General features: G+C 37.8%; 1 pseudogene across 1 annotated transcript; it reads right to left on the bottom strand.

Annotated features, from left to right (window-relative positions):
• Positions 1-11,869: 11,869 nt before the first annotated feature.
• On the bottom strand, positions 11,870-14,596 carry LOC147928421 (uncharacterized; annotated as a pseudogene). Its single transcript, XR_015580762.1, has 2 exons — positions 13,565-14,596; positions 11,870-13,472 (listed from the first exon to the last, which is right to left on the bottom strand). The product of XR_015580762.1 is annotated as an uncharacterized LOC147928421 (transcript).
• Between the last annotated feature and the right edge of the window lie 902 nt (positions 14,597-15,498).

Raw genomic sequence — 15,498 nt, 5'->3', positions numbered from 1 at the left:
TTAAAATTAAATGTAACATATTACACATATGTATACAGTCTCTTTTTTCTTGTAAAATCTAACAAAATTATTGTTACATTAATGAATTTTGTTCATAAAGGGTAAAACATACTTTACTTTATGTAATGAAGATGGAATTATGTTACTTCAATGAAGGTAATCCATACGATAACTTTAAGCACTAAAAGTTATTTATTTGGTTGACTGATTAATTATAAATCACTTTTTTTTTTGGTTATCTTATACTCCATGATAAGATATCAAAGATGCTGAATCGTTTCAACCTCTTTATATCAAAGAGAGTCAAATTAATGTCACGACAGCTGCAAGCCTCCAACCAACTTACGAACGAGAACCAAAAACGTAATTAGTCTCATGATTATACAAAGACCTTAATTGTAAATTAAGAATTAAAGAACGTAAATCTTTTATAGTTAGAATAGACGCAAAAAATCAAATGATAGGGGAGATAGGGGAGACATTAGAATCAATGTAATTAAGTGAGAATAAAAAAGTCAACCCCCATCCCACGAGGAGTGCAGGTGGACATAAAGGCGGACACTACATTTTTAAGTCGTTCATGTACGGAAGACTATTATTGATAGGCTCAACCATGACAAGCGGCCTGTACGAGTTAGGAAGCCTAATCCACGATACAAGGATTAAGCGGTGGAAGAGTGTGAGTAATATGGTGTTTTGTGTTTTGGTTTTTAAGTTGTTTTAGATAATTTTTATTGTTGCTTTGGTATTGTCTCTTGGTGCTCTCCTTATCTTTTTGGGACTTAATATTCTTTTTCCATACAAAAGCAAAAAAAAAATTGAAAAAGGTAATTTAAACTATCTATTAAAACATATCTTATGTTGGACCTATCAATTTAGTATCAGAGCTATATCATTATTAATTCAGACCACATTATGGTGTCATTAGGTCATCTTCCGTTACTTTCCCAAATTTATTTTATTAAAAATTAATAAAATAATAGAAAAAGAAGACAGAAGGAGAGAGAACGATGCTTAAAGTGCTTAGGATAGAATCATTGCTCAGTTTATTTTTACATTTGTCCATTTCTCATTAGTTAAATATTAAAATATTAATATTTCTTTTTTGAGCAACGCTGAAAACTTTCCCTGCTGTAGATGCTCTTAGCAACCTATGTCCATCATCAATATCACCTTTGATCTGGACCATGTCTTGTGTGGTATCAAACATGGCATGCACTAATAAGGAGAGGATTGAAGACTAGGAGGCTAAAGTGATCGAGTTGAAGGAAGAGGTTCATCACAATTTTATGCATGTGACTAAATATAAGAGTTAGAGATGCATTAGGATTGTTTAGACAAGACTTATCATCATTTTGTTCCAAAACTCTCTAAAACCAACAAAACATTGCTTAGAAGCAGTAAACAATTTTGTTAGTGTTTCTAGGGTATTAATCTGTCACAAAGCAATGCAAATGACTAATTATAAGAGTGAAAGATGCATTAGGAGTGTTTAGACAAGACTTATTAATTCAAATAGCATAGAAGAGGCTAGGTTAATGATACTATGTCTTGAGTTGAGTGTAATGATAGCATGTTTTTGCCTATAACCTTACCACAACTAATTAGGTACAACTATGTTTGCATTGTATCAAGTCCTTAGTTATTCAAACACACATGTCGAGTGATGGTATTGGGGCAGTATTGGTGCAAGAGGAGCAGCCAATTGCTTTTATGAGGAGGTCGTTAGGAGTCACAAAGAAGCCTTGGTCAATGTATCCTCGTGAAATGCTCGCTATCATGGTTGTTATATGCATGTGGCAGTCTTACTTGATTGGGCAACGTTTCTACATACAAACGTACTAATTGGTTGGTTTACTCTAAACATGTGGACACAGTTTATTGCTTCTGTTGCAAATTGTTTAAGTCTAGTGACTGCTCAAAAATGCTTGCAAATGATGGATTTAGAGATTGGAAGCATCTTAGTGAGAGACTGAAAGATCATGAGAGAAGTGTAGATCATATGACTAACATGAAAACTTGGAAAGAGTTGCAAGTTAGATTTTAGAAAAGTCTAACAGTTGATAAAGAACTATAAAAAGAATTTGCAAAAGAGAAAAAACGTTGGAGACAAGTTTTAACTAGAATAATTGCTGTTGTGAAGTTTCTTTCTAAACGGTGTTTAACGTTTCGAAGGGAAAATGAGAAACTTTACCAAGATAGCAATGGTAATTTCTTAGGAGCTATTGAAATGATCGTAGAATTTTATTTGATAATCCAAGATCATATTAGGCGCATTAAGAACCATGAGATCTATCATCATTATCTTGCCATAATATTCAGAATGAGTTTATTTCTCTTTTGGCTCATAAGGTTCAAATTTCTTTTTTAATATTCATTAAAGTGGCAAAGTGTTTTTTGATCATTCTTGATTGCACACCGAATGTGAGCCATCAAGAGCAAATGACTGTTATAGTACGGTGTGTGAATATATCAAATAAGATAGTTAGAGTAGAAGAGTACTTCTTGAAGGTTCTAAAGGTAGATGACACATCCAGATTAGGACTCTTTCATAAATTACTAAATGCTTTGAAGTCTCTTACTCTTGATGTCGATAATGTGAGGGGTCAAAGCTATGACAATTGTTCTAACATGAAAGGAAAACATCAAGGTGTTCAAAAACGATTACTTGATATAAATCCAAGAGCTTTGTATACACCATGTGTTTGTCATAGTCTTAAACTTGTGGTTAGTGATGTAGTTCATTCATGTGTGAAAGCTATTTCTTTCTTTGGAGTTTTACAACGGATTTATACATTATTTTCTAGTTCTACAAAGAGATGGAAAACTTTGCTTGACAATGTTCCAAATTTCACCGTGAAATCTTTATGTAATACTCGTTGGGAAAGTCGAATTAAAAGTGTTAAAGCTATTAGGTTTCAAGCTCCACAAGTAAGATCAACTTTATTGGAATGATATGAATCTTGTGATGATGCTATGACAAAGAGTGATGATGAAAGTTGAGTCATGGAATTTGATAATTTTGAATTCTTACTTGATATGGTTATTTGGGATGACATTTTGTTTGCTATTAATTCGGTGAGCAAGAGTTTACAGTCTAAGTTTATGTGCATTGCCAATGCTTTAAAACAATTGGCAGGTGTGGTTCTGTTTTTTTGAGAAGTATAGACATGAAGGGTTTAATTATAGTTTGAGTATAGCTCAAAGTATTGCTCGTAAAAAGCGTCCTATTTTTGGAAAAAATGTTTTTCGTGAAACTGATTGTGGTGAAGAAGTACAATCAAGTGAGGATGCTTTTAGAGTTTAAGACATGGCAATAACTTCGGTTAAGAACAGATTTGATTAAATGAATAATTTCAAAAGTGTATTTGGGTTTTTGTTTGATTCGATAAAGGCATTAGATTAAAGTGAACTACATGAACAATGCACTCATTTTCACAAAACCTTTTCTCATGGTAGTTCTTCGGATGTTGATTGTAATGATCTTTATTATGAATTGAGAATGTTGCAAATGACTTTACTCGATGTACCTATGGAACCTAGTAAAGTTCTTGAGTTTGTTGAAAATGTGTATTGTTATCCTAATGTTTCCATTGCATATCAGATTCTTTTGACTACACCGGTCACTGTGGCCTCAACGGAGAGAAGCTTTTCCAAGTTAAAGTTATTGAAAAATTATTTAAGATCTTCTATGTCTCATGAAAGGTTGAATGGTTTAGCTATTTTGTGCATTGAGGAAAGTATGTTATAGAGCATTGATTTTGAAACTATTATTCATGATTTTGCATTTACTAAAGCTCAAATGAACCGTTTCGTATGATCGTTTTATTCTTCTTGGAATGACTATTGGGTTTTTTTTTTCCAGATTCAAGAGAATATATATTACGGTGTGAAGGTTGTTAACGAAGATTGCAAGAAGAGAGTGAGCATGGGGAAGGAGGAGTGATGTGAAAACCTTGATTGTATGTGGTTGTTGTTAACATTGGCGAACAAATATTGCAAACTAAAATTGTTTTTAACTTGTGTTTTGCTTGTTTTTTTTTTTATATAAGACTCTATCCAGTTTTCTTTTGTTGGAATAAACTGAAGATTGTATGTTTTTGATGTATTAAGGGGCATTTTTTATTAAGTTTGCCTACAGGCATGTAGTATGTTTAAGGTGGCGCTGTATGTATGCTATGGTGAGAACCAGGTTTGATATGGCTCAGGCAGTTGAATTACTGGGTCGGTTTATAAGTAGACTAGGAAATGTTCATTGGACAACTGTTAAATGGTTGTTAAGGTATCTAAAGGGTACTAAGGATTTGACACCGGTTTACACTAAGTCAAAGGAGTTTGATGTTTAGGGTTACAGCGATTATGATTATGCAAGATATCTTGATAGAAGAAGGTCTACATCAGGTTATGTTTTCAGTGTAGGAGAAAACATAGTGAGTTAGAGATCGTGTCTCCAGAGTATTGCCAAACTGTCTTCAACTGAAGCAGAGTTTGTTTCTCTAACTGAAGCAGTAAAAGAAGCCTTGTGGATTCATGTTCTGCTGAAGGATATGGGTTTTGAGCAAGACAAAGTTTTAGTATGGTGTGATTCACAATCTGCTAACAGCTTGTCCAGGAATTATACCTTTCATGGTAGGACTAAGCATGTGGCAATCAAGTTCAGAGATGTGGTAGAGGAAGGTAATGTGGAAGTGCTCAAGATTGACACTTATTAGAATTGCTATTCGAAGAGTACATAACCGCATGGATAAGCTCACACTAACCCGAAAGCGAAAAGTTTGTCATAGTCGAAGGTTAAATCCATGTAAGTGCAGGTCCATGATAGGAAAAGAAAAATAGAATCAAGGTGGAGTGTTGTAGTTATTGGTTCTGATTCAATTTCAGTGGTTCAGTCGGTTTGATTGGGTTACGAAGAATTAAAGCAGACGGTTCTCTCCAGTTTGGTATTATCCGAAAAGAAGAAGCTAAAGTCAGACACTCTACCTATAGTAGAGGCTTTGCTCTTATAACAGAAAACAAATTTTTTTCTTATTATCATCTTCTTCATTCTTTAATTTTTGCTCAGAGTTTTGTATCGTGAGTGAGAGACGAAGAGCGAAATCCGCCATTGTTGTAAGCTCGAATTTGAGCTGGTTACTCTCTCTTTCTAGTGGATTTGCCGGATTGATTTAGGCCCTGGATGTAGAACAGGGTAAGCAAATTTTGTGTCTCACGTTCTTAGTTTCTTTCATCGTTTCAATTATTTCATGAGTTTTCTAAGAGATCTATCACATTCGAGAACTTATTTCAACCTCTCTATACCACATTTCATAACTCTTTTCTTGCAATGCCACAACTTCATAATAGAATTACCTAAACACCCTTTTCTTTTTATATCGTAGTTCTTAGAAGTAACCACTATTTTATTTTTTCTTTATTTTTTACGATTCCCCTGTTATTTCTTTCTTTATTATACTGTCTGTGTGTTGTCTTCTCAGTTTCCCTTCCCCATAACAATTTCAAATTTAAGACACCGGATGAAGCAAAGGTCTTTCACTTTCTAGATTTCTCATTTACATACAGAGAAATACATTTCTCTGTTTCTTCCTTTCTCCCTAATTTTCCGCCTAAACCTACTGTCCCTCCTGACGATGGAAACCAACACCGTCCCAGGAAGCTCAGATCCGATCCCACCAGGATTCGGTGACTTTGGTAATGACAATGGTGGACAAGTTCCGTCCAATCTTACCACATGAGATGGGTTAGAAGCAATTGATGGACAACTTCCTCCGCGTCTTTGTGCAACGGATCGGTATCCTGTCAAAGGCCGTATCAACTCTTACTCCAAGCCTGAGTATCTGCTCGACATTGTTGAGGCGCTAGGTGGGTCCCCTGAGTTGGCATGGCTGCAACAGTCATGTTTCTGTCGTCTTTTACAACTCTCTGTTCGTAAAAGTTCCCTTTCCGGCAAGCTCGTACATCGATTCCTTTGTCGCTCACTGGTCACCAGGAAAAAACACAAAATGTGGTTTGTGTTTGGTGGTCATCCAATCCATTTTTCTCTGCGCAAGTTTGGAATTGTAACAGGTCTTAATTGTGGTCCATTCCCTCCATCCGATGATGATACATCTTCCACCGACTATGGTGCGTCTTCAGATTCTGATTACTTCAAATCTCTTTTTGTTCCTAAAAGAAGCTACACAATCAGAGAGGTTGTGGACATGTTGAAGCATGACAAGTTGTTGCCTTTCTAGGACCGGATGGATACTGATCGTAGGTTTCGCTTGTCTCTTGTTGTAATTGTCGATGGGATCCTGATTTGCAATTCATTCAATGTTAAAGCAAGTAGTAAAGTAGTCAAATTGGTCCAAGATCTGGATGCTTTTGTCAAATATCCGTGGGGGCGGCTTTCCTTCATAACGACTTTAGAGAGGGTGACAGTTGGTGAGATGGTAGCAGGACCAGGTGCTCTTTGTGATCAATTATCACAATCTCACACATCTACTCACAGATTTACTCTATCATTTCAACTACTCTTTCTGCATGCAATCCCACTTCTGGAAAGATTCCTTCCTGATGCAGTTGATGAGCTGACATTCACTGACCGCTCCATCGTTCAGCTCACCAAGTTGAAGACATTTCATAATTCCAACATTCTTGAAACAGAATTTGATCCCAATGTAAGTCTTCAATACTTTAAATCCTTTGACCAATTTATCACATTCCACTGTTTAATTAGATTTCGTTTATAGCTTGATGTAAAGAACATTTTACATAGCGAATATTCCGGTGACATACAAAATTATTCTTGGGATGGTATGGAGGCTGATGACCCCTCTGTTGATTTCCTTATGAAAAAGGTGAAAGATGGTCACATTTTCAAGAAAGAAGACTGGCATGGCAGTCTTCGGCAGTTTCTCCTGATTACAGCTGCTTTGGCAAATAACAAATCCAAAAAAGCAGTTCCAAAATCAACTAAAACAAGAGCTCAAAATGTGAAGGAGCCTACCAAGACGAACTGCAAGGGGACCTAATCCGCTGAAGCTCAGTCGTCTCGCCACGTAGAGTTCGTGACTGCTGACGAGTTACTTCTAGAGGTGGATAGGAGAAACAAGGAGCACTCTTCCATGATAAAAGAAATGTTGTCCACTGAAAAAGCGCAATGGAAAGTAAAAGTACTGAAGAAAGTAAATCATTATTTGACCGAGAAAGGTGTTCTCACAAAATTTCATACTGGTAATCACTCAGAACTTTTAGCACAGATGCATAAGACTGCACATTGCCATAAGGAGACCAGTATAAAAAATCATAACGACTCAACTGTCCGAGAAGAGGTATTAGAGAAAGTTAGTGGACAATTTTCTTCTTATATTGTCCACGTATTGATTTTTGTGTCTATAACATGCTTTTATTGCTAGGTTAATGCGGAACATCCCAGTGATTATCAGTATGAGAGTCTGGTCAACATACTCCACAAAATATGAACTCCACTATCCCATATGAGGTCTCATCTCTAGGAGTACAAGTTTCAATTTTTTTCACTTCCTTTTATTAATTTATTTCCCAGATTTACTCATGGTTCCTTATATTTAGGTTAATGTGGACCAGGTCAATGGCTTTCTGTGGACCCGTGACTGTCCAAATATGCCAGAAATTCTTAAGAACCTAGGCAAAATTTGTTCTGAAGATCCTTTACTCGAGAAAATTTGTACTTTTCCCCTTCGATGTCTATTTTGTGCTTTAACTACTCATATCTTAATATGACTTCTCAATAATGCCTTATTAGAATTTCTCTGCTGCGACGGCGGAGTCAGGAGGAGAAGATGGTGATGGCAACGACATTAGCGTTGCCGATGGTGATGGCAACGAAATTAGCGTTAATGATGGTGATAATGTTAATGATAGTGATGCCAACGACATTAGCGTCAATGATGGTGATGCCAACGACATTAGCGTCAATGATGGTGATGCCAAACGACATTAGCGCTAACGAGGACGATGTAAACCACAACGCAGCTGCAACTCATGACGAGGTATGTTGCAATAACAAATTTTTGGTTATGAAAACATAAATTTCTTACAGTATAGTATTTCTAATTCATGCACACGTCGAAAGCCCCCCAAAAAGAAAGGCTTGCCAATATTTGGACCAACAAATAGTTGCCCTCCCTTCCAAAAGACCAAGGAGAATGCCTAGAATATTTGGCCAGTGTTCTTCATCAAAGAAGAAGCCTGCGCAACCAGTTGAGGATCCTGCTTATGTTTACTCCCCTTTCCGTGTTGTGAAACCTGCACTGCGGAAAAATTTCTGTCCACCCTTGCCGCATATCCGCATAAGTCCATGGACTATTTTTATAAGTTGTTCTCTTAACAAATATCAACTATTAGTGTCTTAATTCCTAACTATTTTTCAAATTACAGAGAATATATACTTGAAGGTCATAGCGTCAAGCATACATTCTTTGAGGAATTGTACGAACCCAACTACTTGGTATAATCTCCGGTATTCATTATCCACTACTTATCCATCATTTGTTAAGTTCTATCTTTAGCTCTCCTCTTACAGCTTTCTCTGTTTTAATATAGCATATGGAAGCAATGCTCAGCTGGTTGTGGAAAACAATGGGCCGTTTCTCAAAGATTTAAGGATTGGCGTCTTGGATAGTTGGTTTACTCACATACTCAGCACTGACTATTCACGGTATAAGAAGAATCAGAAGAGTAAGAAGAAGTCAACATTCCAATAGAACAGTCTCATCAAAAACTACGTCCGTGGAGTAGTCCCCAACCGGCAGTCAAACATCGGTTGTTTCATCGATGTAGACACCGTTGACATCCCAATGAATTGGGGTAAGCAACATTGGGTTGCACTAGTAATCAAGTTAAAGGAAGACGAAACCCTTATTTTAGATCCTCTCATTTCAAACCACGCTGAGTCAAAACGGCAACAGCTCATGAAACCACTAGTTGACATGTTACCTATTATCATCAAAGACTTAGTAAACCCTGACCTCACTGATTGCCCTCTTCCAAAAATATTCAAGTATGACAGGTTGGTGGACGTTTACCAGAATGACCAGATTGGAGATTGTGGTCCACTGGATGTTAAGTTCATCGAACTACACGCACAAGGATTGGGGTTGGATTCACTCTCTGAGAAGTTAGTGGACGACATTAGAATGTCGTATGCAGTTGATGTCTACGAAGAGTTTGTTGTTTGGTTTTAACATGTCTTTATTATCTTGTTTTTTTCTACGTACTAGGAACTTGTCATTTAATATGCTGCAAAAGCTTTGTGTCAGCGGAAACTAATTTAAGACTCCTAATTTAAAGTGTTTAATCCCTCCTTTTCACACATCTACTACGTCCACTACAATTTACACTGCAAACTTTTTTGAGTTACTTTAGTCTATAGCAATTTACACACTAGTGGGCATGTTACACACTTCATGAAGGACCAGCGTTTTTGCCTTTTTGTCCACAATAATTAAAGGGTAAACACTCCATGTCTTTTCCTGCAGCTTTTGTCCATTCCATTTTCTTGTAACACAAACAACAAAAAGCAAACTTCGACCTTTGTTCTCCTTTGAAACATGTCAGTTGACATGTATTTTCACTCTACGAAGGACCAAGATAATCTCCATCTCCATTTGTTCCTTTTATTAAATTTTTACCAACCACAAAGGTGTAACATAACCTTCTATCATTAAAGGCCTTCCAACTACTTAAGCAGGTAAATATTGGAGTGTCTTAATTGATACCCAAGACTTCATACCAACATCTATTTTAAAGTCCTCCTCTCACAACACATCCTCCTCTCACAACACATCCTTACATTTCATAACAAACATGGAAACACGTAAGAAAACAAAGCTTAATATCCTTTTTTCACTACCCCATCATATTCAGCTATCAATAATCCTTCGTTTAGCTAAATCTGGTTTCCATACCCTTGGTCCACTACTTGCTACCGGTAAAAGTGGAATGGATCTTGTCCTTAATCAGCTTGTTCTGATGGAAGTGAATCTAGTTACTTTAAAAATGCATCTGTTCTTGTTAACAAGTCGTCCAAGTTCCACTCATTCTTCCTACGGTGTTCTAAGGCTGGAAACCCGTACGCATGCTATTTGGAGAATCTTCGCTTTACAGTTAGAGAAGGTATTGACCAAGCCATAAACCTACTCTTCAATACTATTCCATTTTCAGAAGAATTGCAGTTCACCCTAGGCTTGTTCTTGATCTGTGGTGGTCACTACCACGAGGGTGTCTCGAAAATGGCTTCATTTAGGGATCGTGTTGGGTCATATGGAATGGCCGAATATTTTTCTGAAATTGTATTTGAAAACATTCGGAGCATTGTTCCACTCCCAATCAAAATGAGGTTTTACAATGTCCCAAAATGTGTTGGACCTGGTTTCACATGCACCATAGATTCCCGTTGTCAAGCTTGTTTTGTTTGGTGGAGGACTTTTCAGTTCATTTGTATTTGCTAATTTACTATCACTTAATCCTTTTCTTTCCATTACCAATTCTAATTTCTTCTTCTTTTCAGAGTTATCATGTTGTTGTGGACATATTATCGTATCTGCTGTCCACTTACTTCACGTTAAAAAACCTCGTTTATGGTCCATACTCTGATAGACAACATTTTCTAATGGATATCTTTAATCACAGAATGGTCCATCATATTGTTTACTGTCGACCAAATAAGATAGCCCATCCTTTATTAAAACCAAACTAACGCGACCAAGTCCACATAACCCAATTGTTTTTGGGTTTCTCTTTAGTTTAGTTAATGCTCTTCTTGATAAAATCTATGTCCATCAATCAGGTTTGATGTTGCGTGTGGGCTTAAACATACAAATAGGTGACAGTCTATTCCAGCATTAAAGGGCTTTTCACAAAGAAAATAATATTTTTTTTTCCTTTTCAATAATATCCCAACCTTAAATTCTCATACATATACCACCTTATTTCCACTATCAAACCTTCATCTTCCACCTTTTTATCTCACAAAAATACTCATATTTAAATACTCAGTATGTATGGGCCAATACAGCTACAGCCAACCGTCGTCTTCCTCAGCTGAATCTGTTAAGTCCCGAGATCGACAGGGAGAACACTACGGCATCCCGCTCAAATGATGGTGTGGCGGGAACCTCGAACTCATAACGCATCGGGCCAGAGAAAACTAAAGTCGCCTGTTCTACAATTGTGTTAGATCTTATGTACTTTTAATTTTTATTTTTCCTTTCAATTTATGATTTGAACCATTTCACTATCCCTGTTTTTGTTCTGATTTCATAATTTCGTTAAACTCAGGATGGTGGCTTGCATCTCAACAAGTTGTGGGACCGTTCCGTACTCGAGGAAATCCACGACCTCCACCGGAAGCTTTCGGAGCGTGATGACTAAATTAAATTCCTCACTAGTGGACCAAATGCAACCAAGGTATACCCTTCCATGTTGTCCGCTCAACAGGAATATCTTGGAGAATAAATGGCTCATCTAAAACAACTTGTCCGTGAATTAAATGACGGATATGAGGAAATCTTGTCAAACATCTGCAACCTTTCCACAAGGAATACTATCCAATCTGCTACCTCATTCAACTTTGGCCTTAAAGATGTCAAAAGCTCGATTCTTGGCTTTCTCTCTATCATTATGCTTGTACTCATATTTATCATCTTTAAGCAGTAATGTATTGCCGTAAGAACTGGTGACATCTCCTTTCATGTTATTTAGCTGTATGTTCCTCTTTTCAATGTATGAGTCCGGCCTAGACTATTTAACACTTTAATGGACAACTACTTCCATTCGTCCTTCACTCCCTTATCTTTGAAGCCATAAGATTCTCCTCCAAATGGATTTTGATTAGTGTAATGATCGGTAATTTAATGGGGACAAAAATTAAAAATAGTAAATCATTTAGTTTGGGTTACATATGATACTTAGACATGATGAAACCATTATCATTTTCTTCAAAATAATGCATACAAATACAGTCATAATACTTCATCCGTATATCAAATCAAGGTTGAGACTGTCTTCCTGTTGTGACCTTGTTGAAAACATCTGCCACACTTTGTCACACTGTTCTTTTTCTCCGAAACATGAAATAGGAGAAATAAACTTAGCCTGCAGGAAGAGTTGATAATGGACAACATATATAAAGTGGACAATGTTGGAATGGGATGTTCTCATGTCTACTTACATGATGAACCTCTCCCTGTGATGGTATCCTTTTTTTTTAAGGCCTTCCCCCTGGTCGTCTTGTCTTTGGTGGGTTAACAGGTACTTCCGTCAACTCTTTCGGTATGCCATAGTCCCTCTCATTTGGTCGTGGCATTAGTACCCCTTTGTACTTCTCCCTCCAAGGCCCAACAATAAAACACACACTTATAAGCGAGTAGGGATCAATATTTCGTACTCTTGTCGCAGCCAAAGCGTGACAGCATGGAACCATCAGAACGTCAAACACCCTACAAGTACATGTTATCTTCTCCAGGTCAACGGTAAACTCACAACCAATTGCGTCGTTCACTTGGTAGATCCAGTTAGTTGCTCCTAGAAACGCACAATTAAGTGACTCCTTCAAATGGTCAATCAACAATTCTTCTATTTCTGGTGTACACCTACTTCTTGTCTTCCCAGCTAATGTCTTCCTACACCAAAACCACCTCATCAACATGGCCCTTATAAATTCTACCATTAACACAATCGGGTACTCAACAACTTTTTTCATTGCGGCGTTCAAAGACTTTGATATGTTGTTGCTCATCAGGTTGTAACGGTTACCCGTGAAGCCGTGAAGTGTGACAGGGTCCAATGTGGTAGACCAATGTCTTGTAGATACTCTGTACATTCAGGTTTCGTTTCCTCAATCTGCCTCCACCAATAACGAAAATCACCAATAGTATATGCTCTTCCTGCTTTAGAGACAAGACTCGCTAGACCACCACATGAAAACTTGTGTTTAACATTACGGAAAAGGTGGGCTGCACATGCTGCATAATGCGCTAGTGGGTACACCTTTGCCAATGCAGAATATATCGATGCATGTCTATCAGATACGAAGACAAGATCTTCCTCGTCCGGAACAAATTTTGATAGATTCTTGAAAAACCAAACCCCAACCCGCATCATTCTCCACTTCAACTACTCTAAACGCCAGTGGATATATCTGCATATTTCCATCTTTTCCACTTGCTGCTACCAAACACCCTTTGTATTTGCCTTTCATCGCTATCCAATCCATCACTATTACCTTCCTTAGAAACTAATATCCATCAATGCATGCCCCAAATGCAAAGAATAGATATTAGAACAAGGTTTTCCCCAGAAAGTTTTGTAAGATCATATTTTCAATCATTAGAAACTGCAGCTGACCCATCGATTCTAGCTATGAAGATAGCATGGTCAAGCTGAGAAGCTTAGGACATAAAGAAAACTTAAATAGATAAGTCATATGGTTGATCTTGCTTTCTTCCACCTAGCTAGTAGTATTAAAATTGAAAATAGATAATTATTAGATTCAGTACCCATGTTGGAAAAAAGTCAAAAAAATGCATGGAAAAAGCATTGGAACCTTCGTACAATTGCAGTAGATAAACAAGTCAACTTTTCCGTCAATGAACTCCGACGCCGGCAGAGCCATAGCTCGCTGGCGTCAAGAACTTTCCTCTTCTTGCGACTCTCTCACTTCTCCTTTAACAAATCCCCTTCAACTCACTCTTTTTTTGCCTTTCTTTAGAACTTCCAGCCACCGCAAAAGGGCTGAGGTTTCAGATCTGGCCTTTGACGGTCTTACTCCCGGTCTGCTCCGGTTGATATGCTTCTTCGGCAAGACCTCTGGTGGCTCCAGACTCTCTTCCGGTGAAGATCTGGTTTACCCACGACTTGCTCTTGCAGTGGAGAGTTTCTCGGTTCTAATCCGAAGATATTATTTTTCTCGACGTTTAGCCGAAGAGCCTTTACTCATAGATCTGCCTCTTTGTTGTCTTCATCGTTGTCTTCTCCAACCTCTCTTGTAAATCGTTTGCCGAGTTTCAACATCATTATAAACTCATTCTCGTCTCATATAGCCAAAGATCCATTTCCGGTGAACTCTCACTGCGGCTTCTCTCATGGCATATCTCGCCTCTCTCATGAAGACTCACATTACTCCCCTTTCGTTTTCGGTAATCTTCCATCCTGGACCTGGCTCAAGAGTCGCTTGCTCCGACATGAAGAGTCTCCTCTGATGCGCATTCTCCGACCAGATCTAGTTCATGATTTTGGCTTCTACATCAATGGCTTCGACGTATGGCTCCGGCGAATGGATTTGTTGTTGCCATTGTTTAAGAATTCCTCCCCTTGGGAGGGACAAAGTACATAAGCAACAGAAGATCTTTCCGCTTCCAATTTCCTCAGTTGGGGATTGAGTCTAACCGGTGGATGCTATACCATTTTTGCTTCTCGATCTCTATCGTAAAGAGATTTGCTGGCTTATATCTTTTTTCCGACAAACCATGTCTCCGATCTCCATGTCTTCTGGTCGGAGTTCAATATCTCGCCGCGTCAGCCGTCATTCTGTCTCTGGCCATCGACGGCACATCTCTCCATTCCCAGAATTACGTTTGGAAGCTAGGGTTACAGGGAATAGAGATGGACCATTGTTGGACTACACAATTAATGGGCCAACATTTGATTATTAAATTTAGATTCTAGTACGGATGGGCCTGGGCCTGGATTAGGAGTGATTTGTGGATCACGATCATAGGCCCTAGTCCAATTTTCCATCACTCTTCTACTAAGACGTGTGACTTTATTTTGGAGAGACTTGTTTCATCAAATCCCATTTACATGGAGAACTCCTTTAAAAACTTGGCTATCAAAACATCAAGAGTCCATCATTTAGTCATTTACTCCATTTTCTCCTCATTTTCGGAGAGATCATTAATATCATTGTTCTCATATTCGTCACTTTATCTCATATTTTACTTGAAAATTTTGATAATTGGGAACAAAACTCAAGGGTTTGTTATGTTTACCTTGTTCAATAAGAGACATTCCTCAAGATTGAGAGAAATAAGGCAAAAACATCCTCCTAGTTCAATACTCTTTGACTACATGGTTTCGTCATAATATTTCTTGTTCCTTATCCACTTGGTTCAGATATTGCAACTTGGTGTGGCAAGGTGGTTTTATCTTAGATCTTTTTTTCGGCACTCGACTCTTGGGAACTTGTTCCCAACCTACATGCTGCCTCCCTTTTCAGGGAGCTGAAGATTTATCATCTTTAGTGCGAGTTAGGTTTTTAAAAACCCGATGGAATCTTTGTATTCCAGTGTGGCAATCTGTCGTTTTGCGGCCAGTGATTCGGTCTTGATCAGCCTCCCATCACTTTATGTGGCTTATATCCTTGGTGGATTTCACTATCGTTATGGTTTCAACACCTTTCTATTTTTGTTCTAGACGTTTGTACTTGAGGTTTCAAGCTTGTTATTTCTGGTTTTGGAGTTTGACTCGGATGTTCTGCAC

This window comes from Camelina sativa, chromosome 14 (genome assembly GCF_030686135.1).
Source record: "Camelina sativa cultivar CO46 ecotype springtype chromosome 14, ASM3068613v1".
Classification (NCBI taxonomy): domain Eukaryota; kingdom Viridiplantae; phylum Streptophyta; class Magnoliopsida; order Brassicales; family Brassicaceae; genus Camelina; species Camelina sativa.
The sequence above is the reverse complement of the archived record's forward strand: the minus strand, read 5'-3'. Positions and strand labels throughout refer to the sequence as shown.